Below are 27352 nucleotides of genomic sequence, written 5' to 3' on the forward strand. Positions count from 1 at the left end.
CCTGGCTCACAGTCTCTGCTCTAATTCATCCCAAAGGTGTTCTATTGGGTTGAGGTCAGGACTCTGTGCAGGCCAGTCAAGTTCTTCCTCACCAAACTTGCTCATCCATTCATTTATGGACCTTGCTTTGTGCACTGGTGCACAGTCATGTTGGAACAGAAAGGGGCCATTCCCAAACTGTTCCCACAGTTGGGAGCATGAAATTGTCCAAAATGTCTTGGTATGCTGAAACATTAAGAGTGCTTTTCACTGAAACTAAGACGCTGAGCCCAACTCCTGAAAAACAACCACACCATAAAATGCCCTTCCACCAGTCAGACAATTACCGTTCTCCTTGGAACCACCCATGAACCTTCTTGGGCAAATCTGAAGGCCACATAAAGTTTGAAGGTCTAAGGTTTGAGTCTGAGGTTTGTGTCTGCGGAATGCTGGTTATGCTCTATGCACCTCAGCATCCGCTGGCTTCGCTCTGAGAATTTATGTGGCCTACCACAACATGGTTGTTGTCATTCACAATCACTTCCACTTTGTTATAATACCACTAACGACTGTGGAACATTTAATAGTCCTATCATGGAACCACACTCAAATTCATTCTGAGAGCAACCCGTTCTTTCACAAATTTGATGCAATGTTAAGTGTTGCACTGAAGTATAAAATTACTGTTAGAAAGGCCCGGACCTATTTAGTGTCTTCTGTTTATGACGTTCCCCGTGCTTGCGTGGGTTTCCTCCGGGTACTCCGGTTTCCTCCCACATTCCAAAGACATGCACTTACTGGGGTTAGGTTAATTGGCTATTCTAAATTGCCCATAGGTGTGAATGTGAGTGTGAAAGGTTGTTCGTCTTTCTGTGTTGGCCCTGTGACAGGCTGGCGACCTGTTCAGGGTGTACCCTGCCTCTCGCCCTATGACAGCTGGGATAGGCTCCAGCCCCCCCCGCGACCCTGAACAGGATAAGCGGAAGCGAATGGATGGATGGATGGATGGATGTTTATGACGTTTGTTGTGTAGTAACGCCCCACCTACTGGACTGTCAGGGGAAGTGATGCTCCTCACTCACCTGCAGGTATGTTGAGCATGGGAGTGGGGCTGCCGAGCAAACCAGTCCAGTCCAGTTCGTGTGGTGGTGTGTTCTTGACCTAAAGTGAGTAGTTCCTATCGGTAATGTTTGACTGGTTCTTGACGGCTTATTAATGTATCATGTATGTTTGAATGTTTGAGTTATTCTGACTGAGTTTAGATAGCAGCAAAAGCTCATTAGCCGCCACTGTTAGCTCCTTTGACATGGTAGCTGCTAAGATAGCCTGCCGTGTAGCTTGTTTAGACACAAGGTACTAGTATTACAGCATGCTTCATTATACTCTGTGTTATGCCCATTTGTAGCTTGTGTGCCGGGGGCTTTGGTGAATAATGTTACCCTTTGCACTAGCGAGGCAGGGATGCCATTTTCAGTTTACACCACTAGATGGCCCCTGTGACCTTTTATTAGTAGGGTTGAGCTAAGGTGGACGGAGTTACTCCTTTATTTATAAGTTTAGCTGGGTTATATCTGTTTAATTATTATTGTTTCTTGTGTATGTATATGTTGCTTGACTTGGTATGCATGTGTGGAAATTACTTTCATTCTGACAGTTACCTGAGTCAGTGTACTGACCTTACTGTAATGTTTGCTGATTTGTAGAACCACACACCCACGCACCCCTACCCCAAACCTGCAATAAAGCACTATAACCGACTGAGCGATCTCCAGTTTGTGTCCTGACCGGCACTCAGAGGCGAGCGTCAAACAGCCACCAGAGAATCAGCGTTCCAATTCCTCCCTTACAATTACACTATTTATTTCTGTATTTTCAGAACTTTTTAAAACTTAAAACCGATAGAGGAAAATGTGTTAGGCTGTTTGTTTCTACGTTATCTGACAGAACTGGTTAGCTGTTGTACCAAATGTATGGGGAACTTATAGAGCTGAGATTGTAGAAATTCTTGGGTTATTGACCATTGAACTTCACTAAAAAATAGTTTTGATAATTGTTTTGATAATTCACACTGCAACTGTGATAAATCAAAATGCAATGAGACCAATATTTCACGCACTCAGCTTCTTAAATGTGTGAATTCAGCAGTTTTGGTTTTTCGGGTTTGCCTGTTGGTTGGATTGTGACAGTGTCACTTTAAGTTCTATGATAAGTTTTTTTAAATACTTCTGAGCCAAGTAATTAATTAACTGAGAACAAAATCAGCAGATAAGTCTTGATATGCCCTCTCCCCTCCCTGATGGACATCTACACCTCCCACTGCATCAGCAGAGCCAAAAACATCAAGGACAGCTCACACCCTGGCTTTGAACTGTTTGACCTGCTGCCCTCTGGCAGGCGCTACAGGTGCATCAAAGCCAGAACAAACAGACTCAAGAACAGTTTCTTCGCCAGAGCAATCACCACCCTGAACTCACACACTCACCCACTGTAACCCACATTGCTGTGCAATATTATATTATTCATACTGAACAATATCTATCACTCCTATATTGTGTAATATCTAATATTCATTCACTAGTGCAATACTCACCATCTTCATTATTATATGTATACACTTATTTAATTTTTAGGGCTTATTTTTAGGGCAGCACGGTGGCGTAGTGGTTAGGTTAATTGCCCATAGGTGTGAATGAGAGCATGAATGTGAGTGTGAAAGGTCGTCTGTCCCTCTGTGTTGGCCCTGCAACAGGCTGGCGACCTGTTCAGGGTGTACCCTGCCTCTCGCCCTATGACAGCTGGGATAGGCTCCAGCCCCCCCGCGACCCTTAACAGGATGTGCGGAAGCGAATGAATGGATGGATGGATGGACACTTATTTTATTTTTTTTACAATGTATATATTTTTATACATTCTCTTATTTTCTGTATTTTTAATACATTTTATTTTCTGTATATATTTTTGTACATTTAATTTTCTGTATATTTTAGATTATATTAGATTATTATATTTTTCTTTTAAAAAGATTTTTCTATTGCATGGCACTGAACAGGAGTGGCCCTCCAATCTCATTGTACATCCTGTATAATGACAATAAAGGCATTCTATTCTATTCTATAACACTCAACAGAACCATTCAGTGAGTGATTTTCATTTCAATTCTTTACACTTAAATACTTTTAGTTAACTCTTTCAGCTCAAGACTTTTAATTTTAACAGTGCAGTTTATGTGAAGTCTACGAATTCTTCTTTCCACACTGGATGGCATATGTCAGCTATTTCACAAATTATGAAACGCTTTCATCAGAGGGGCCAACAAAGAATGGTCAGTCCCCTCTGTGCTGAAAGTCTAGCTCCACCTGAGCTTCCCTATTGTGTGCGAAATATATTAGTACTATGAATAGTTCCTGTCAAGTTTCTGTCTTGTTGAACCAAAGCAAAGATGTGGAGCCTTCAAAGCCTGCTGTTTACCCTCTGCAGTAAGTTAAGTGGCTACAGATGTAAACACATGAAGTAGACATAGATTAAATGCATACATTTATGTGTTTTAGTAGTGAAGGACAGACTGACACACCTTTTATTGGGCTTGGGAATGTTATTATATATGAATGTTGACATGACACATAAACATGTTTTTTTTTTTTACTGTCTTTACAGTTGCTCTGAGATGTGTGACCAGTGCAGTAGGGGTGATCCATGTGACTGGTTATCTAGGAAGAGAGGTTAATGTTTCCTGCACCTATGGTCAAGGATATGAATCCTATGAGAAGTACCTTTGTAAGAACAACTGTGGTGACAATGATGTTCTTATTACAACATCACAACCAAGGAAAAAAAATACTCAATCTATGATGAAAAAAGGGCACGAACCTTCACAGTGACCATCTCTGATCTTCGCTCTATGGATGCTGGGAAATACTGGTGTGGGGTGAGCAGAATATTAAAAGATAGCTACACTGAAGTCATGCTGCAATTAATACAAGGTAAATAAAGTCTTCCCAAAATGCATTTGCACTATGAAGTCAAGTAAAATTAGTAAATATTTAAGATGAATGTAAAGACTTCATAGATAAATAACTTTATTTAACTTTAAATAAAAATGGTAGAGCACTACTTGTTTTTTCTTCTGTAAATGTGACATATTGATATCCTGTAGTTTAACTTATTATCCATGGTTCAGTTTGGGTTAATCTCTATTAAGATCCTGTACATGAATTCTTGTCACAACAACACATAAAACAGATAGATGGGGTAATGGCTGAGAGCACAAATGTCTCTGAATTAATACAACAAGCCATAATAAACATACAATAAACAATAAGCTAAATATTAAATGTTATGTCTTATACATAGGTATTCTATGGCTGTAACATGTCACATGATGCTCTTTATCTTTTTGACAGACAGATGCTGTAACACTGTGAACAAAATCAAAAGTTATGAAGGATATTCAGAGTCCATCAGTTGTCCATATGAGTCTCAGTACCAAAATAACTGAAAATACATCTGCAAAGGAAACCAGCCCTCCACATGCCTGCAGCAGGCACTGATCACCTCTGACACCAAACAAAATGGAAGAATCAGATTTAATGATGATACGGGGTTCAGAATATTCACAGTGAATATTACCAGTTTGACCCAAAATGATTCAGGGACTTACCTTTGTGGTGTTCAAAGAAACCTTGACCATGATGTTTTCTCTGCTGTTGAGCTGGAAGTCCATGGTGACGAGTCAAAGCAGGTTCACGTTGCAGGATGATGCTCTTTCCAGCTCTTTCTCAGTGATGATCACAGAGCTGGAAGCAGCTGATGCTGGGACATACTGGTGTGGCTCAGACTCACTGTGGAGAGTTGGAAACTACACCAAGATTGAGCTGTCAGTTAGTGAGGTGAACAATTGTGTACATGACAAATTTAATATAGTTGAAAGTTGCATCTTTGTTTGAACCTCACTTGTTAAACATGGCTTATTTTTCAGTTGTCTGACATGATCAAATAGTAGCAAAACTGCCTAAACGGTGTTTCACCCAAAGCACAAAAGATGTGCCAAAAGCAGGACTACTGAGAACACCGCTTACCACAGTAGATATCTCACTTCCCAAATTTATTACTGGCTTCAATATAGACACAGCATCGTCTGTGCCCTCAGTAGTCATCTTTTCGCACAGATTATAAAGTCAAAAAGCACAGGAAAACGTATACAATAAACAAACATTGATATTTTCTATTTTATGTTTTCTTCCTATGGAATTCAATTCAATCCAATTTTATTTATATAGCACCAAATCACAACAACAATCAGCTCAAGGTGCTTCATATTGTAAGGTAAAGACCCTACAATAATACAGAGAAAACCCCAGCAATCAAATGAGTAAGCACTTGGCAACAGTGGCAAAGAAAAACTCCCTTTTAACAGGAAGAAACCTTCATCAGAATCAGGCTCAGGGAGGGGCAGTCATCTGCCATGACTAGCTGGGAGTGAAGAGGTGAGACAGGACAAAAGAGGCACTGTGGAAAAGAGCCAGAGATTAATAATAACTAATGATTAAATGCAGAGTGGGGTATAAACACGGACAGTGAAAAGAGGTGAGTAAAAAAGAAATGTCCCAGTAGCCTATTGCCTATTGCAGAACATCTAAGGGAGGGTTCACCTGAACCGAATCCAAACTGGGAGCTGGTTCCATAAAAGAGGGGCCTGAAAGCTGAAGGCTCTGCCTCCCATTCCACTTTTAAATACCCTAGAAACCCTAGAAAGTAAGCCAGCAGTCAGAGAGCAGTGCTCTATTGTGGTGGTATGGGACTATGAGGTCTTTAAGATAATATAGGGACTGATCAATCAAGATCTTGTATGTGAGAAGAAGGATTTTAAATTCTATTCTGGATTTAACAGGGAGCCAATGAAGAGAAGCCAATATGGGAGAAATATGCTCTCTCTTTCTAGTCCCTGTCAATACTCTAGCTGCAGCATTTTAGATCAGCTGAAGGTTTTTCAGGGAGCTTTTAGGACAGCCTGATAAAAATGAATTACAATAGTCCAGCCTAGAAGTAATAAGTACATGAATTTGCTTTTTTAGCATCACTCTGAGAAAGGATGAAATATTGAACAAATACAAGAAAGCAGTTCCACATATTTTTTATTGAAGGACACATCTTGGGCAAACGTGACTCCAGTTTGAACAGCTGTGGGAGTGTGCATGTGATCAACAGTCATGTTAAAATACACATAAAAGTACTTTCTATTCTGTTCTGCTTTGGTTTCTCTTTTCCAGGTGGAGTGCAGTATGCAGTTTACACTGTTGTTCCTGTGGCGTTACTGATGTGTGTTCTAGTTATTATTTATAAGTACAAATGCTATAAAGTGAGAGGTGGCTATAGGTTACATTCAGACATACTCAAACTCTACACTCATGCAGTTTCAAAAAGAGCATAACAGTTACTTACATTGTGTGTTTTCAGAAGCTGTCATGGACAGAAATACTCTCAAAGCAGAGGATGTGATAGATGCAGCAGAAAGTGGAGTCAGTACAAAGTTTATACATATTTATATAAATTAAATATGTAAAGTTGTTGGGGTTTTTTGGTTTTTTTTGTAGAGTGGACCAACTGGAAGTTCTTTCCAAATTCCCTACCTGATTTATTATTTGTACATTGTTTTTAATCACTGCGAACATGGCAGCAAGCTAATAGCTGAAGGCCCTGCTACAAATATGAACAGAATGGCTTCAGTGCAACTAAAATTGGAATTGGAAATTGAGTTTTTATTTATTTGAAGATATTTCTTGAATTTTTAAGCAGTCTGAACTTTAGAGCAAGATGATAGAGACACTGATCAACTAATTGATTATCAGTTTGGTTTGGACTAATAAAGTCAATGTCTCAGGGATGCCTGAGGAGTTTCTGTAAAAGGGGGTCTTTTGGGAAACTGATAAAGAGTTGGTGAACAGACAAGTGAAATTAAAGAGAAGTGCTCCCTTAGCCTATTTTATGTTAGTGTCATAGTTTGACATTAACTTGGATGAATTGATTGTATACCAGTACATTCTTTACTAGAGTCATGTATGGGAAGCATCCATTTTTAGAGCATGTAGCTTCTTCAAAGCAACCTGTGCTTCAGGCAATATATGCCTTAGCTAAAACTTGTGCATTTCATCTATTCACTACATACATTAAATTAGCCCATGTATACTTATATACTGCAACCAGGGTTTCTGCCACAAGTGTGGTTCTCTGGTCTCTGATTATTGTTTGTTGATTCTTCTTTAGATTTATGGAAATCAAGACTTTTTGATGACCTGCAAACAGCAAAGTGCCGGGAACCACTATGATGATCCAGGTGGAGATGAACCAGAATACAAAAACATTACAAGAACTGAAGAAATTTACTGTAATGAAAATGATCATAAAGCCAACAGAAGATAAACAGAGTGCACATATGTGTTCAAAGATTATCCTGTTTGATTCATCTTAACCATTAGGAGCAGAACACATCATAATGTCCCACTGTTGTTCAACCTTTTCATTGTCTTGTGATCCAGACTTGTTTATTATTATCACGAAAAATAGTCTGTGCATATTTATAGTTTAAATTCATTTTTATTGCTTAGTATTAATAAAATAATCTGCATTTTTTTTGTGAAATAATACAAACCTCCAAATGTAAATCATCAACATGAGTATAAAGTGAACAAACAAGCAAAACAAAATAAATTGTTACATGAATTGTTTTTCTTTTAGTATTGAAACACAATCACCATAAAAACAAATTCAAGGTAAACCTCCTTTAAATATATTAAAATGCCTTATTCTTATGCTATAGTCATATTTCTCCTAAATTCATGTGTTTTGGCATACAAAACATGGTTAGAGTGGAATATTCCACTAGTGATGCTCCACCAATAGGACTCTTCAAACTTGGAGCAGTTGTAGGAATCTAAAAGGGAGTCAACATACAAACATATCCTCTTCACTCACAACATTTATCACATTTAAAGCAAACAACACACAACAGTCTCAGAGGAGGAGGATCTGGAATGCCATGAGAACAAAAGCATCTAAAAAAACAAAAAGCAGTTTGAATGCAGGAAGTTATTCTGATCAAATACTCTTCAATAAATATTTTCAGTGACTGCCAGTTGCAGATATATGGATTGAAACACAGTAGTGAAAAGTAACTAATTACTTTTACCAACTGTATTTTCCATTATATGACACTATTTTCTGTGGCACTACATTTGACACATAGTCACTGGTTATGATATTTATGATTTTACAGATAAAAGCAAACAGGCCATACCTGGATGGAGCTCAATGTCATAAAGTATAATAAAGTACATATGAGTCACAGGGAACACTTTTTGCAGAATGAGTACTTTTACTGCTATATGTATATTGTACTGATAAGACTTCTGTACTTTTACTTAAATAGTACTTTGAATGTAAAGCTTCACTGCCTAACGTCCCTGTCTTAGACCCTCGGTTTTTTGTATGTTAATTTTTTTTTTTTGGTGAGCGGCTGACTCAGAAATCTTCACATCAGCTCCAACACGATGTTTGCAGCATCGATTATGGAGTTCAAGCATACATTTCTTTATTTTTCCATCAGTACACAAATGATTCTTCACTTATCATAGTTTTATTTCTGATTACTACAATAACATATGCTAAATGTTTCAGTGCGGGGTAACTGGTGCTGGAAAATAACCTGAGAAATGCCTTTACTGTTCACAGAGTCAGAGGATAGAAAGATGTAGTCTAGTTTTCATTCTGAGCTGATAATAAATCTGTGATGTCAAGGTGATCACTGTCTCTGGTATTACACTCGTGACAGACTGATTAAACATGAGAAAAATGAAATAGCACATAAATGGGATTATATTGTTTGTAAATATATACATTTCTACTGCGCTATGTGCTTTCACACTGCATGAATGAGAAAATACAGACGCTGCTTGATGTGCAACAGGAGGTGAGGAGTCAGAGAGAAACTCAGAGTTTGTTGAAGGAAACCTGCCACCGAGCAGGTTACAGGGGTTCACTTACTGGGATTCGATAATTGGGGTAACAACTGAATCTGAGTTATTGGACTAAGAATTTTTTTCTGGAATAAAAATCTTCATCTCACGGTAAAAAAACAACTTTCATTAAATCTGCTCTCTGGAACAGGTTTCTGGTCAACTATTCAAATCAGTCCAACCATTTCTGGCTTTCAGTAAACAGTTTATAGTAAAAGGAGTTTACTGAAAGTAAAAGTAAAAATGAAACAAACAAAAAAAACCCCAAACAAAACAAGAAGCACTACGAGAGTGCAAACCTCCACCAAACAGCTCACTCTCTGAGCAGTATTTACTGCTTAGTATTGTATTCAGTATATATTACAGTAATTTTGTTGTCTTTGTTCTTTTTAAATGTACTTTGCAGTACAAAGCAGATAAGGGTAGCGTGACATATGTTTACTTTGATTACACAAACATTACATAGGTGTAGGTAATTAATAATAGGGATTGATTAGTAAATAAATGGACAAGAATAACTTGAGCCTATTATGTAATATTATACTACAGTATATTTCTAACTACTGTAACAAGGCAGCTCATTCTCTTTCTCTTGACAACACATATACATGACAATATAATGCATTTTGGGGTCAACTTCAAAGAAAGGCAGATGTGAAATGTAAAAGTGAGGTCAAAGAAGAAGAAAAGGTCATAGGTCCAAAGTAACATATACCATTCCCTATGCTGAGCATCTCAGAGTATGCAGACATTAAAATATAAAGAAAATTACATCATATAGTCTTCACACTACTTCTGGATGTGTCAGCATGCTGCTTAAAGGCTACATGAACAGTTCCCTAAAAAACAAATCTGCTGTGGTCTGTGCTCACCACAGTGGTCATGTTAGACTTGTTTTATGTCATTTTGATGGACAGAGTCATAAAATCTCCATCATAGCCAAGCCAACTTATGGTTAGCACCACAATACAGGGAAGGCTGCACCAAGAAGGGCATCTGACATAAAATTTGGGCAAAATAAAAGATGTGGACCGATCAGCTGTGGTATCCCTTAAATAAGGGAACAATCAAAAGTACCTTTTAGTTTATTTTCAGTTCATGGTTTCAGTATATGTTCAGTTTTGGTCCCTATTCAGTTGGTTGGTTTTGTTGATAATTTATTGATCCCACAATGGGGAAATTATAGTTCCTCTGTCTTTCTCATCATGTTTGGTTTGTCTTTGCCTCAGTAATTATTTGCCTATTGGTCACTCCTTGTTTTATTTTGAAGATTGCTCCATTGCAGTTATATGCCACACCCTTTTTAGTCTTCTCTGTGTGTGACTACTCTTGTGTGTATTCCTGTTTTCCTCTTGGTCTTTATTAGTTTGTCTGCTTATCGCTGAGTGTTCTTTGTTTTTGCACTTCAGTTGAGCATTTTCTTGAGTTTAATTTCTCCTATTTGGATTTTTATGCCAGTCTTCTGCATTGTTTTGTGTTTTCACCTTTTGTCAGCAGATAAAATTCCTTCATTTTTGGATTTTGGAACCCAGCGTCTAAATGCATTTGGGTGCTAATCTGAACCGACAGAACAGGGATTTAAAATGCATTCTTATAATTTTGGAGAGTGTGTCTTAAGGGTTTACACCCTGAGTATCAGAAGGCAGTGCTAGTTGGGCCAAGAGACCCCAAAGACTTTGGCTGGAATACTCTCTGACCAAATAGCTGAGTGACTTCTTAAAGACTCCTGACTTACCACCAGCTCCAACTCCTTGCAGCATCCCATGTATTCAGTGCTCTAGCCACCCACCTGGTAGAGTCCCTGCCAGCCTGAATCTACCTCCTCATGTTCCCCATCTCCATCCTCTGAAACAATGGCTCTCGCTCTCAGTATCCTTTGCAAACAGCCATCTCATTTTTGCTTTAGCTGCTAAGTCTCCCGTCCCTGTGTTTGAGTGAAAGCTGGCCTCCCCTGTACATGTCTGAGCCAGAATTGGCATCCCCGATTTCTGAGCCTGAGCCAAAGCTGGCCCCTGCGACACAGCATGGAGTCAAATAAAACATTTAATGTAATTTTTTGACAGTGCTGTTTATACAAAGATGCTGAATACTTATTTCACCACTAGATGGCAGGTATCAGCTAGTTTACAAATTTAAAAAAATAATTGCTTTATATATATTTATAAGAAGGGCTACCTAAGAATGCTCCATCCCCTCTGTGCTCACAGTCTAGCTCTGCATCTGACTCCAACACTGGCATGACATGAAATGGCTCTTAATGTGGGTGTAACATTTCCAATACAAAAACATTTCCTGTCAGGTATCCTTTTTCATGAAACAAAGTGAAGGCGTGGAACCTCTGACGCCTGCTGTTCACTGCAGTAAGTTTGAAGTTTGAATAATTACCCTTTTTAGATTAAATGTGTAAATCTGAAGATCAGAATAACACACCTTGTATTGCTCTTGGGAATTTCTTTATACCTAAATCTTGATGTGAAAAAATATACAGTGCCTTTACTTTATAGTTGCTCTGAGGCATGTGACCAGTGCAGTGGGATTGATCAATGTGACTGGATATGTGAGAAATGAATGTTTCCTGCTCTTATAACCGGGGTTACAAATCTTATCAGAAGTGACTGTGACAATGATGATGCTCTGTTTGCAACCAAGGAAAAAAAAACATTTGTATTTCTTGTATTTCTTTGTTTTTAAATTCAATAGTGGTAAACTGTAATATGAAGTTTTGTCACAGCTGAACAGATAAACATTTAAGAACAACAACAATAACAACAACAACAACAAAACCTCCTAAAAGAACAAATGTAAATATTAAGTAGACCAACATGACATCAGATATATTTGAACCTTCATTAGCCTGATGCTCCAGCATACAACAGCTTACAGGATAGCACTCACCACCATAGACTCAAAGAAGATCCTGAGCATAGTCCAGCATATGCTGTAGGACCTCAGGCACCTGAAAATATAGAGACGACTGTGGCCCTTCCTGTGTAGAGCATCTGTGTTCTTAGCCCAGTTTGGCTTATTGCCAATATGCACTCCCAGATATATGTAGTCCTCTGCAGTGTCCACAGTGATCCCCTCGATGGACACAGAGGTCATCTGTGTCTTGTTCCTTCTCAGGTCCACCACCACTTCCTTTCTCTTGCTCACGTGGAGGTTCAGATAGTTCTGCTTGCACTATGCAACAAAGTCCTTCACCGTTGCCCTGTACTCATCCTCATAACCCCTGCTCATACATCCAACTACTGCAGAGTCATCAGAAAACTTCTGAAGATGGCAGGTTTCTGTGCAGTAGCTGAAGTCTGGTGTAGAGGGTGAACAGGAAGGGTAAGAGGACAGTTCCCTGTGGGGCTCCAATGTTGCTAACTACTCTGTCAGAGACACAGTGCTGCAGGCGTACATACTGTGGGCTGCCAGTCATGTAGTCAACCATCCGGGACACAAGGGGGGCATCTACTTGCATCACTGTCAACTTATCCCCCAGAAGAGCACGTCGAATGGTGTTGAATGCACTCTAGAAGCAAAAAAGCATGACCCTCACAGTGCTGGCTGGCTTGTCCAGGTGAGTGTAGACTTGGTTCAGCAGGTAGATGATGGTGTCCTCAACTCCCAGATGGGGCTGATAGGCAAACTGGAGGCAGTCCAGAAATGGCTGGACCATGGACCGGAGCTGATCCAGGACAAGCCTCTCCATGGTCTTCATTACACAGGATGTCAGTGCCACTGGCCTGTAGTCCTTGACGTCACTGGGTCATGGTGTTAATTTAACAGGAATGATGCAAGATGTCTTTAAGATCACAAGGACCCTCTGGAGACTCAGGCTCATGTTGAAGACATGGTGCAGTACTCCACAAGGGTGGCACACACTTTAAGGACCCTGGGGGAGACCCCATCAGGGCCTGCAGCTCTGTTTGTGTGGAGTCTTTTCAGTTGTCTTCTCACATGGTCAGCAGTGAGACTAAGGCCCCATTTACACGAGAACATTTTCAGATGAAAACGGCAACGTTTTGATGCGTTTCGGCCTCTTGTTTCCACAAGTATTGTTGCTGGACCCGAGGCCAGTGATGGTTCTTATTCCACTCCAGACCTCCCTGTTCTGCTGGCATTCCCACTCTAGCTTCCTCTTATAGTTCTTAGCCTCCCTGAAGTTGTCTTCAGTTCTCTGTGGATTGATCTCACCTCCTCCCTGTCTCCAGCTCTGAAGGCCCTTTTCTTATTGTTAAGGGGAGCTTTAATGTCCTTTGTTACCCACAGCTTGTTGTTTGGGTAGCATTTAACAATCTTGGTTGGGAAAGTTAATGTAGTCTGTGACACATTCTGTGAGAACCGTCAATATCCTTTCCGTGCAGCTGACAGAGTGCTGGCCAGTCTTTCACCTCCTCGTAAGTATCCTCAGACCATCTCTTCAAGAAGATAGTTACTAGATACTTAGAAGATTGTTTTGATAATTGACATTTATTGTTCAATTAGACATATGTCTGTGTAGATTCTCAGTTATCCAGGTCATAGTAGTCTCTGGAGCTTGAAAAAGGCGACTGGACTTCTTTTTGTTTCTTGAAGACGTTTCACCTCTCATCCGAAAGGCTTCTTCAGTTCTCAACCAAATGGTGGAGAGACCCAGGTATTTAAACCCCTGTGGGCGTAGTCCCCTGGAGGTGGTTATGACCCTCTATTGATCATGTGCTGAACACATGTGCCCAGGTGTGAAGGGGGCGTGGGTCATATTTAATCAGTGGTTTCAGTTGAAACCAACTTAGGACTCCGCTCCATTGTTTCCTGTGGCCTATTGAGGTCACTGGAACAAAGGTGTGAATGGGGGTTGAGACGTCTGGGAAGGGAGCTCAGGACAGCGCTGTAAGCGGGGGAAAGTTGGTGACGTAATCCACCTCCTCTGTTCAATGATGGTTGTTCACAGTGGACATAGATGGCTTCTTTCACTCCTCTTTCAAACCATCTGTTTTCCCTGTCCAAAATGTGAACATTGGCATCCTCAAAAGAGTGCCCTTTTTCCTTCAGATGCAGATGTACTGCTGAATCTTGTCCTGTCGAGGTGGCTCTTCTATGTTGTGCCATTCGTTTGTGAAGAGGCTGTTTGGTTTCACCAATGTAGAGGTCCGAGCACTCTTCACTGCACTGAACAGCATACACTACATCGCTGATCTTGTGTTTGGCGGGTTTGTCCTTGGGATGAACCAGTTTTTGTCTTAGGGTGTGACTTGGTTTGAAGTATACTGAGATGTCATGCTTGGAGAAAATTCTTCTGAGTTTCTCTGACAAGCCTGACACATATGGGATGACAATGTTGTTCCTCTTGTCCTTCCCATTCTCTGTAGTTTGTGTTTGGCCTTCATTCCTGTGCATCTTAGCTGAGTCTTAGTCTTAGTCTGCTTAGTCTCTCCACCATTTGGTTGAGAACTGAAGAAGCCTTTCGGATGAGAGGTGAAACGTCTTCAAGAAACAAAAAGAAGTCCAGTCGCCTTTTTCAAGCTCCAGAGACTGTTCAATTAGACCAATATTTTATGGACCCAGGTCTTTATATGTGTGAATTCAGCCGTTTTAGGTGCCGTTTACACGAGACCGTTTTCATTTTGAAACGGTGTCGTTTTGATGCGTTTCGGCCTTGCGTTTACACGACAACGGTGTCGTTTTGATGCGTTTCGCCCTTCTGTTTACACGACAACAGAGTGAAAACGATGTGTTTCAGAAACGGGGTCCAGAGTGGAGCGTTTCAGAAACGCACCGGCTTGCGTTTTCGTGTAAACACTTGAAACCGGGGTGATTTGAAAACGCTCGACTCGCACATGCGCACTATGGTTGCGACGGCCAGTTTTTCGCGCACGCGCAAACTGATAAACAGTACTCGCGGATTCACGAGTGCTTCTTATGCTTTTCCTGTGTTTTTACCGTTTTGTAATTCAGCGTTGTGTGCAGCAGCGATCCAACCTCATCATCTGTCCACACAAAACCTCTCACATTGGCCGTTTTGTAAGTAATGAACAATTTGCCGCACTACCTACTGTGTCACTCCACGCATGCGCGTCTTGCGTAAACAAACTGCAAAGAGAAAACCAACGCCAACTTGTGGCCTGGCATGGGAACTACATCGTTTTCATCGTTTCACATGTCCTCGTGTAAACGCGGATCGTTTCTGAAACGCCATCGTGTAAACGAAAGGCTGAAACGCATCAAAACGACACCGTTTCCAGTGAAAACGGCTTTGTGTAAACGGCACCTTAGTTTTCTGGTTTACCTGTTGGTTCGACAAATTAACATTTTGATAGTGTCACTTTAAGCTCTAAGATTGTTTTCTGAATATTAATGAACCAAGAAAATAAATCATTGAGGACACAATCTGCAGAATAGCCTTCAATTACAAAAGCAAAATCCTGGTTTGTTTTTGTATTAATGTGCAAATAATATATGACTAACATGATATAAAATTCCGATGGGTGATATTTCTACAGTGAAGGCTTTTACTTTCAATTATTTAAGCGCCAACATATTTAAGTTCCAAAATCAAATTAAATATGTTTACATAACCCTTTTATTCTAACTGTTTGACTTTTTTTAACACTGCTGTTTATGGAAAGTTCCTGAGTACTTTTTTTTTTTTTTTAAGCAAAGCCCACCAATAAAGAATGCTCCATCCCCTCTGTGTTGATAGTCTAGCTCCTCCCTTCCCTTCACATTGCCACGACATGAAATTCCCCCTATTGTATGTATAATATTTGTAATATTGAAACTATTTTCTGTCAAGTTTCTATTTGGATGAGCCAAAGCAAAGATGTGGAGCCTGAAAAACCTCCTCGTCACCCTCTGCAGTAAGTCATTTAAATGAATAAATAAGTAAACAGATAAAGATTAAAACCAGATGTTGATTAAATAGCAAATGTATCTGTTTTAGTATTAAGGATCAGTAAGTCACACCCTGTATTATTCTTGGTAATGTCTTTATGCAGCACTAACATTGTTAGTATAAGACATAACAAAACATAAAGTAATGTTTTCACATTGTCTTTACAGTTACTCTGAGGTGTGTAACCGTTGTTGTGGGGTTGATCCATGTAGATATGTGGGGAAAAAGGTTAATGTTTCCTGTGCCTATGTTCGGGGTTATGAATCTTCTGAGAAGTACCTGTGTAAGTAGAACTGTGGGAACAGTGATGTTCTTATTACTACATCAAAGCCAGTGAAAAGCAAATACACGATCCATGATAACAAAACAGCACGAATCTTCACAACGACCATCTCTGATCTTCATTCTACGGATGCTGGGAAATACTGGTGTGGGGTGAGCAGAACTGGAAATGATATCTACAGTGAAGTCAGGCTGAAATTAGGGCAAGATAAATAAAGACTTTTCAAAATTCAACTGTACAATAAAAGTCAGAAAAATTCATAAAAAATAAGGTTAAAAGTAAGGAATTCATAGATGAAAGATATTTGTATTTCTTTACTACTGGTACAGGATTGTCTCCACTTTAAAGTTAACATTTTGTTAAACTGTACTGGCTGGTTCAGGTTTGTGTGATCTTTATTAAGACAACTTTACAAATATATGAGAAGGAATCAAAATATTTAACAATGAGTTGAATCTGAAAAATGTGTGTTATATATTGCTATTTTATTGGAGTGACATGTCTGTTTACCTTTTCGACAGACAGCTGCTGTGACACTGACCAAAATCCAAAGTTATGAGAGACATTCAGTATCCATCAGTTGTCCGTATGAGTCTCAGTATCAGAACAACCTGAAGTACATCTGCAGAGGAAACCAGCCATCCACATGTCTGCAGCAAGCATTAATTACCTCTGATACCAAACAAAATTCACGATTCGGACTTGACGATGACATGGTGCTAAGAATATTCACAGTGACCACTGGCATTTTGAGGCAAAATGACTCAGGGTTGTACCTTTGTGGCGTCCAAAGAAACTCTGACCTGGATGTTTTCACTGCTGTTGAGCTGGATGTTGAAGGTGAGAGGTCATAGTTATAACTCATTACATCAGCTGAAAGAAAACATTGTTTTCTGCCATTGGGCTGTCACTTGGTGTTGGCTCTCACTCCTGTTTTGGAATACAACGGTGTTTTGCTGTATCTGTTGGCTGTTTAATCTGTGTAGCTCAATTAATCGAGATAATGAGATATTTCAACAGTGTAATCTTGTAACAAATGTAGCCTGTTTGTACACCATTACGGCTCCCCCAGCAGATCCCAAGCAGCTGGGAAAGGAGGCCGGCTGGATGACTGTGAGGAGGAAGCTTCATTCAGTTTTCAGTATTCATTACGGCACAGGAACAGCATTATTGAAGGTTGCAAATGCTCTTCTTATGGCCTCTGACTGGCTTTCGTAGAGCTCATTCTACTGAGACAGCTCTCCTTAGAGTCTCCCATGATGTTTTGTTGAGTAGGGATGCAGGAGAATCTTCTGTTGTATTGATGTTGGATCTTTCTTCTGCTTTTGACACTGTAGACCATGTAGTTTTACTTGATAGACTACATCGCTGGGTGGGTATATCTGGATCTGCCCTGAAATGGTTTACTTCATACTTGTCAAATCATCGATTTCATGTGGCAGTTTCTGATTTCAGATCCGACTCTGCTTATCTTGCGTATGGCGTCCCCCAAGGTTCTGTTTTGGGCCCTCTGCTCTTTCTGTTATATTTGCTCCCTTTGAGGCATGTTCTAAACACTTTTGAGGGAATATCATACCACTGTTATGCTGATGACATCCAGCTGTATATTTCTTTCAAGCATGAACATGTCTCAAAGTTGCAGGTACTAATAATGTGCTTAAAATCCATTAAAAGCTGGCTAGCTGAAAATTTTCTTCAACTTAATGAGGACAAAACTGAAATTCTGATCTGTGCTCCGGATAGATCTGTCTCTAATATAATGATAGCCCTTGGTCCTCTTGCTAAATTCGTTAAGCTTTCTATTAAGAACCTTGGGATAACCTTTGACCCTGCCTTTATGCCAGATGACACACATCAATTAGTCAAACTCCAAGAATGTCTTAAAGACATAAAGACCTGGATGACCTCTAATTTCCTATTTCTAATTTCAGATAAAACTGAATTTATTGTACTCGGCCCCACAAACCTTAGAAACATGGTGTCTAATCAGATACTTACTCTGGCCTCCAGTAACACTGTGAGGAAACAGGAGTTATTTTTGAACAGGATATGTCTTTCAATCATATATTAAGCAAATATGTAGGACCACTTTTTTGCATTTGCACACCATTTCTAAAATTAGAAACGTCTTGTCGCAGAGTGATGCTGAAAAGCTAATTCATGCATTTATTACTTCTAGGCTGGACTACTGTAATTCATTACTATCAGGCTGTCCTAAAAGCTCCCTGAAAAACCTTCAGCTGATCCAGAATGCTGCAGCTAGAGTACTGACAGGGACTAGAAAGAGAGCATATTTTTTCCATAGTGACTTCTCTTCAGTGACTCCCCAAAATCCAGAATAGAATTCAAAATTCTTCTCCTTACATACAAGGTATTCAATAATCAGGCCCCATATTATCTTAAAGACCTCATAGTACCATACCGTAGTACCATAGAACCAGCTCCCAGCTTGGATTCAGGAGACAGACACCCTCTCTATTTTTAAGATTAGGCTTAAAACTTTCCTTTTTGATCAAGCTTATAGTTAGGGCTGGATCAGGTAACCCTGAACCATCCCATAGTTATGCTGCTATAGACCTAGGCTGCCAGAGGATATTGCTTTTCATTCAGCTGTTTTTAAAACCACTCCAAATTGAATTGAATTGAATTGAATTGAATTGCCATTCAGCCATAGCCTACATCCATCCATCCATCCATTTTCTTCCGCTTATCCGGGGCCGGGTCGCGGGGGCAGAAGCCTAAGCAGAGAAGCCCAAGCTTCCCTCTCCCCAGCCACCTCCTCCAGCCCATCCGGAGGGACCCCAAGGCGTTCCCAGGCCAGCCGAGATACACAATCTCTCCAGCGTGTCCTGGGTCTACCACGGGGCCTCCTCCCGGTGGGACATGCCCGGAACACCTCACCCAGGAGGCGGCCAGGAGGCATCCTAATCAGATGCCCGAGCCACCTCAACTGGCTCCTTTCGATGTGGAGGAGCAGCGGCTCTACTCCGAGCCCCTCCCGGATGGCCGCACTCCTCACCTTATCTCTAAGGGAGAGGCCAGCCACCCTTCGAAGGAAACTCATTTCTGCCGCTTGTATTCGCGATCTTATTCTTTCGGTCACTACCCAAAGCTCGTGACCATAGGTGAGGGTAGGAACGTAGATCGACCGGTAAATCGAGAGCCTCGCTTTTACGCTAAGCTCCCTCTTCACCACGACGGACCGGTGCAGCGTCCGCATCACTGCAGAAGCAGCCCCGATCCGCCTGTCGATCTCCCGTTCCCTTCTCCCATCACTCGTGAACAAGACCCCGAGATACTTAAACTCCTCCACTTGAGGCAAGAACTCGTTCCTGAGCCGGAGATGGCACTCCACCCTTTTCCGGCTGAGGACCATGGCCTCAGACTTAGAGGTGCTGATTCTCATGCCAGCCGCTTCACACTCGGCTGCGAACTGTTCCACTGCGAGCTGGAGGCCCCCCCCTGATGAAGCCAACAGAACCGCATCATCTGCAAAAAGCAGAGATGAGACTCTGAGGCCACCAAGGAAGAAGCCTTCCGCCACCTGGCTACGCCTAGAAATTCTGTCCATAAAAATTATGAACAGAATCGGTGACAAAGGGCAGCCCTGACGGAGTCCAACACCCACAGGAAACAAATCCGACTTATTACCGGCTATACGGACCAAGCTCTCACTGTGGTTGTACAAGGACTGAATGGCCCGCAACAATGGGCCAGACACCCCATACTCCCGCAGAACCTCCCAAAGAACACCCCGAGGAACACGGTCGAATGCCTTCTCCAAGTCCACAAAGCACATGTAGACTGGTTGGGCAAACTCCCACGCACACTCGAATATCCTTGAGAGGATAAAGAGCTGGTCCAGCGTTCCACGACCAGGACGAAAACCGCATTGTTCCTCCTGAATCCGAGGTTCGACTAACGGACGCACCCTCCTTTCCAGCACCCTGGCATAGACCTTACCGGGGAGGCTGAGGAGTGTGATCCCCCGAAAGTTGGAGCCCACCCTCCGGTCTCCCTTCTTAAAGATGGGGACCACCACCCCGGTCTGCCAATCCAATGGCACTGCCCCAGATCTCCACGCGATGTTGCAGAGGCGTGTCAACCAAGACAGCCCTACAACATCCAGAGCCTTCAGGAACTCAGGGCGAATCTCGTCCACCCCAGGGGCTCTGCCACCAAGGAGTTGTTTAACTACCTCAGTGACCTCACCCCCAGTGATGGTCAAGTCATCCCCCTCATCCCCAGACTCTGCTTCCACTACAGAAGGCGTGTCAGTGGGATTCAGAAGGTCCTCGAAGTATTCCTTCCACCGTCCGACTATAGCCTCAGTTGAAGTCAGCAGCACCCCCCCCCCGCACTATAAACAGTGTGAGTGAAGCACTGCTTTCCCCTCCTGAGTCGCCTGACGGTTTGCCAGAATCGCTTCGATGCCGTCCGAAAGTCTTTTTCCATAGCCTCACCGAACTCCTCCCACACCCGAGTTTTTGCTTTGGCCACTACCCGAGCTGCATTCCGCTTGGCCTGTCGATACCTGTCAGCTGCCTCCGGAGTCCCACAGGCTAACCAAGCCCGATAGGACTCTTTCTTCAGCTTGATGGCTCCCTTCACCTCCGGTGACCACCATCTGGTTCGGGGGTTACCACCACGACAGGCACCAACCACCTTGCAGCCACAGCTCTGAGCAGCCGCCTCAACAATGGAGGTGCGGAACATGGTCCATTCGGACTCAATGTCCTCAGCCTCCCTCGGAATGCTGTCGAAGTTCTGCCGGAGGTGGGAGTTGAAGATCTCCCGGACTGGGGCTTCTGCCAGGCGTTCCCAGCGCACCCTCACAATACGTTTAGGTGTGCCAGGTCTGTCCAGCATCTTCCCCCGCCACCTGATCCAACTCACCACCAGGTGGTGATCAGTTGACAGCTCAGCTCCTCTCTTCACCCGAGTGTCCAGAACATACGGCCGCAGATCTGATGATACGATTACAAAATCGATCATCGACCTGCGACCTAGGGTGTCCTGGTGCCATGTGCACTTATGGACATCCTTGTGTTCGAACACGGTGTTTGTTATGGACAAACTGTGGTTTGCACAGAAGTCCAATAACAAAACACCATTCGGGTTCAGATCGGGCAGGCCGTTCCTCCCAATCACGCCCCTCCAGGTCTCACTGTCATTGCCCACGTGAGCGTTGAAGTCTCCCAGCAAGACTATGGAGTCACCAGATGGAGCACTCTCCAGCACCCCACCCAGCAACTCCAAAAAGGGTGGGTACCCTGAACTGTCATTCGGCGCATAAGCGCAAACAACAGTCAGGACCCGTTCCCCAGCCCGAAGGCACAGGGAAACTACCCTCTCGTCCACCGGTGAAAACTCCGACGTACAGGCAGCAAGCCGGGGGGATACAAGAATACCCACCCCAGCTCGCCGCCTCTCACCGAGGGCAACTCCAGACTGGAACAGAGTCCAGCCCTTCTCCAGGAGACTGGTTCCAGAGCCCAGGCCATGCGTTGAGGTGAGCCCAACTATGTCTAGCTGGTATCTCTCAACCTCACGCACTAGCTCAGGCTCCTTCCCCACCAGAGAGGTGACATTCCATGTCCCAACAGCCAGTTTCGATAGCCGGGGATCGGTCCGCCAGGGCCTCCGCCCTCGGCCACCGCCCGACACACATTGCACCCGACCCCTACGACACCTCCTGCGGGTGGTGGGCCTGCAGGAGGGCGGGCCCATGTAACCTCTTCGGGCTGCGCCCGGCCAAGCACCACGGGCTAATGCCTGGCCACCAGACGCTCTCCCTCGAGCTCCCTCCCCAGGCCTGGCTCCAGGGTGGGGCCCCGGTAACCCTATCCCGGGCAGGGTAAACTGTTCCCTTGTTTTTTCACTCATAAGGGTCTTCTGAACCGCTCTTTGTCTGGACCCTCACCCAGGACCAGTTTGCCATGGGAGACCCTGCCAGGGGGACAAGCCCCCAGACAACATAGCTCCTGGGATCACTGGGACACACAAACCCCTCCACCACGATAAGGTGGCGATTCACGGAGGAGGCCATAGCCTACATAAAAAATAAAAAAAGTCTAAACACAGACATTTGATGATTCTGAAATAACTTTTCTCCTTCAATCTGACAGAGTGGTGCTGTGTCAAATCAACTAAAATAAATGGTACTGCAGGACATCCACTAACTCTGCAGTGTCCTTATCCTCCACAACACCGGGATAACAGGAAGTTCCTCTGTAAGGGAGACCACCACAACAACTGCACAAATATGACCAGTGAAAGCAGGTTCACACTGCAGGATGATGCTCCTTCCAGCTCTTTCTCGGTGAGGCTCACAAAGCTGGAAGCAGCTGATGCTGGGACATACTGGTGTGGGTCAGACCCACAGTGGAGAGTTGGAAACTACAGCAAGATTGAGCTGTCAGGTGTGTTGAACAATTTTGTATATGATAATATGATGAATAGATTTGTAAGCTACATATGTGCTTGTTTGAGTTCCATTGTGGAAATAAAGTTGGTGGTTCAGTTATCTGAGGTGTGATAAAACAAATAAACAAACAAAACAATTAGTAAATTTTTTACAGAAATAAAAATTGAACTACCAAGAGCCTCACTTACCACTGCTGGTCTATCACTACGAAAACATTTTACTGCCTCTTAGTAGACATAATTTTACTCATACCATGTAGTCAGTGTTAACCTTTGGGGTCAAGCTGTTGAAACAATATTTATGGTGGCGCGGTGGTTAGCACTGCTGCCGCACAGTTAGAATACTATCTGGAAGGCCTGGGTTTGGTTCCACCTTGGCCCAGGCCTCTCTCTCTGTGTGGAGTTTGCATGTTCTCTGTGTGTGTTTTCTCTGGGTACTCCGGTTTCCTCCCACAGTCCAAAGACATGTACTTAGTTGGGTTAGGTTAATTGTGAGTGTGGATGGTTGTCTGTCTCTATCTATTGGCTCTGCAACAGGCGACCTGTACAGGGTGTTCCCTGCCTCTTGCCCTATGTCAGCTGGGATAGGCTCCAGCCCCCCTATGACCCTGAACAGGAGAAGTTGATGGATACTATTTTCTTTTCAGCTTATCTGCTAAAAAAAGAACTGTTTTCAGCTACTGTGGCATTATTTCTGATAGTGTACTTACTGTAGTCCTGTGGACTAAAAGCGTTTACATTTGACACGTTTTTTCTTTTCTCATGACAGTGAAACCTTTCATAGTTTAGTTATAAAACATGATCTGAAGAATTAAATAGCAATCAAGTAAACATAACATTAATGTACACTTGTACACAATGTGTAAATCAAGACATAGAGACATTTATAAGTCTTAAAAGAAATATAAATGGGTCATTTCATATAAAACCGCTGCAGAATTAGCAAGGCTGTTTGTACAATACTTCTGGCATGTTTAATAAATTCATGTAATTCATTTTTGCCTTGATACTATGAAAGTTTTCAGAATAATAGGCCCTTGATGTGCTTAGGCCTGGGTTGTTGTTTTGGTGCTTTTTAATTTCTCTTTTTTGTTCATCATTTTTAAAATCTCATAACAACTCTTCTTAAAAATAAGCAACAACCATATAAAATTTTCGCTCCAGAAACACATTTTTAAACACTATTAACAACTACAATTTTATACACATTTCAAGTGTCATGATCTCAAACCAAAATCTATTTCTAGAATAATCCATCATATGTCTTTGTTCTCAGCATCTACAGCTATGGCAAGGTACCATGTACTGTCCAATCCAATCCAACTTTATTTATAGAGCGCTTTAAAAGACAACAAAGTTGAACAAAGCACTTCCCAGATAAAAGACAGCAATACACTGTCAGTACTGTCATAGATAGCACTGCTGGTTTTGCTGCAGTAATATTGCCTGTCTGTATAGTGGTTGTATTTTGTTCCTACCTACTGATTTTCAGTTCGATTCAACTGACTGGAGCAAAGCTGGGATGGTTTTCTTGGACTGTTCTGTTGGTTTCAAAACCTTTCTTTAGTCTTTTCCTGTTGGCATCAACATCAGTGGCTAAAACAATGAACTGAGTGATTCCATAGATGTGTGAGTTAGGTCACTTGTGGGGTCAGGCTATGATCGCTGCTAGTTTGTTGCAAAATGACTCTGGCTGCAAGGCGCTCATAGGTTCATATGCACATAGGTTTTTGCCCTGACTGTTTTCCACAGTACAGGGCAGCACGGTGGCGCAGTGGTTAGCACTGCTGCCTCACAGTTAGAATACCATCTGGAAGGCCTGGGTTCGATTCCACCTTGGCCCAGGCCTCTCCCTCTCTCTGTGTGGAGTTTGCATGTTCTCCCCGTGCTTGCGTGGGTTTCCTCCGGGTACTCCGGTTTCCTCCCACATTCCAAAGACATGCACTTACTGGGGTTAGGTTAATTGGCTAATCTAAATTGACCATAGGTGTGAATGAGAGCATGACTGTGAGTGTGAAAGGTCGTCTGTCCCTCTGTGTTGGCCCTGCAACAGGCTGGCGACCTGTTCAAGGTGTACCCTGCCTCTCGCCCTATGACAGCTGGGATAGGCTCCAGCCCCCCCGCGACCCTTAACAGGATGTGCGGAAGCGAATGGATGGATGGATGTTTTCCACAGTATGTTTCATGTGGTACACACAGTATTCTTTGAGTAAACAGCGGTTGTACAGGTATCCACATTCATGTTGTTTTGAGTTTGTTGTTGACTCTTCAAATTATTTTCTCATCTGAACTGAATTTATGGCACCGGTTAAGCTTTACATGGCTTTAAAAAAAAAAAAGTATAAAACACTTTATTGTCACTGTACAAGAGATACAGTGAAATCTGGTTGATAAATCCCTTCAATCAGCAACAGTGCAAAATAAACAGTTAAAATATACAACATCATGGAAAATGTATTAACAGTAGGATAGATGCATGATACAAGTATGATACAAGAAGAATGAAATATGTGCGAACGGCATGGGGACTCAAAAGGCAGGACTCCGGACATAAAAGTTCAGTCAGGTTTATTTACACAACAATCTTAATCATGAATAAAGCAAAGTCTTCCTTGGGGGCTCGGGCTTCCAGCTACACTCTGGACTTTGGGGTCCTTTGAGTTTTGTCTTGTGGCCAACTTCACCTCTCTGTCAGCTCCGGGTATTCTGGGCACAGAGAACAAGAGTTAAATGCAAACAAGACCGCATGGCAAGAAACAAACAGGCAAGGTGTGAGAGCCAGCAACACTAACTGCAAAACAGTCAACAAGCCAACGAAGACTAGATGCAGTTTGTTCGATTACAGCCCCTGAACACAGGTCAGGAGGACCGAGAGAGAGAGAGACCTGGCAAACATGCACTGGGAGACCACAGGCCATGACAGTAAACCTATGTACACCTTATACACAAAGGTATAAAGTAAAATTTAATTTCTTGATTATGTAGAATCTCAAATGTAATATTTTGAGAGTAGCAAAAATGACTAAAATCGGAAATTATTTTCACCCAGAAGGAAGAGCTAGAATATGAGTTTGGTATTGAAATGTACTCTATATTCCATATGCTGTAACTTGTGTGACCAGCCACATATTAAAGACATTAAAGAAGTTCTTTATTTATGTGCAGGTATAATAGTTGTGTATAATTTACATTTTCTAATTCAAAGTGAATTATTTTTTATTTTATTTTATTGAACGAGTCAGCCATATGCAATGGATCTGTATTTTATTTAATATCTCCTGCCCCCCCCCCCCCCCCCCCCCTTTTTTTTTAAGTCTGTCTCAAAAAAAAGGGAACAAACATCACTGGTAAAGCTATTATAGATATAGTATATATATTTCTGTTTGTTAGTGTGTACTTCTACTGTTAAATGCTATGAGAACAAGTACATTTTCACAAAACATTTAGTTTTAGTTACTGTTTTGGCTTCATGGTTACATGAAGCGAATGTAGATCAAGTCAACATATCAAAAACAGCCGTGGGTGTGCCCACCAGTGACCAACAGTTATGTTAGAATACACAAAACTATTTATTAACTATTAATAAAAACAAAACCATCATGTAAAACAATCACGTAAGCCCACAGTTCTGCTGTTATGTGTATGAAAATGGAGTTTATTGGAAAGTGTGTACTTTCACTGTTTTCTGTTTTTCAGGGTCTGCTCTCTATGTTGTTTACACTGTACCCCCTGTGCTGCTACTGATGTGTGTCCTAGTTATTGTTTATAAGCACAGATGTTCCAGAGTTGAAGGTATCTTTTCCATTCATATACATACACACAGACCCATACATTTCTTGTGTATGCAAGAACAGCATAATCCTATCTAATGCTGTGTGTTTTCAGAAGCTGATAACACCATGAGCAGAAATATACCCAAGGCAAAGAGCTCAGAAGAAGTGAAGTGTGTGGCAGGAAGTGGAGTAAGAAAAGTCTAATGCACTAATAGAGTGGTGTGTCTGTAACACACTCCATTATAAATATATGAGCTAAAAGAATTTACAGATTTTTCTCTCAATTGGGTTTGATATACACTCCCCTCCTAGCATTGGAGTATTGGAACCATGAGGCCAATCACATTTATTTTTGCTGTATACTGAAAACATTTGAGTTTGACATTAAAAGATGTCAAACCCAAATCAATATGAGACAATCACAATCATCACAACCCAGGTCTCTATAACATGTGCTGCAGTTAGAGAACCACAGATATAGAGTCTCTTTGCTGTTGTGTTGATCATTTAAACATTCATGTCTCAGAATCTGCAGCTTCTTTGCAACATCTGTATTTAAAGTATTATTAGTATTGTGTTCTGTCAGAGTCTTACTTATCTGCCAAACACGTTACATTTATCACCATGAACCGTACTTCCTTCAGTTTTCTTTATATACGTATTACAAGTCTAGACAGTCATACATGTAGACTGTAGACAGGCATGCAGACAAACTTGATTCACTGGTGGAGGTATACAACCATAAGGGGATAATTCTCCTTTGGTCTCAGTGCTACTGTAGAAAATTCCAAAATTTGTCCATAACAATTCAGGTCTCTGCAACATGTGTTGTTCATTGTTCTGTTTATTATGTGTTGATTCTTCTTTAGATTTATGGAACTCAAGAAGCTGTGATGATCTATAGCGACTATGAAGATATTGGTGGAGATGAACCACACTATGAAAACTTATAAATCTACTGTAATAAAAATTTCCATAAAACCAACAGAAGATAAATAGAGTTTGCATCTGTGGTCCACACCTT

The 27352-nt window shown here is 41.9% G+C and overlaps 1 pseudogene; it reads left to right on the top strand.

The window, feature by feature from the left end:
* The first annotated feature begins 3418 nt into the window (after positions 1 to 3418).
* LOC115778290 (polymeric immunoglobulin receptor-like) lies at positions 3419 to 27281 on the top strand (annotated as a pseudogene).
* The last annotated feature ends 71 nt before the right edge of the window (positions 27282 to 27352 follow it).

This window comes from Archocentrus centrarchus, chromosome 1, assembly GCF_007364275.1.
Source record: "Archocentrus centrarchus isolate MPI-CPG fArcCen1 chromosome 1, fArcCen1, whole genome shotgun sequence".
NCBI lineage: Eukaryota > Metazoa > Chordata > Actinopteri > Cichliformes > Cichlidae > Archocentrus > Archocentrus centrarchus.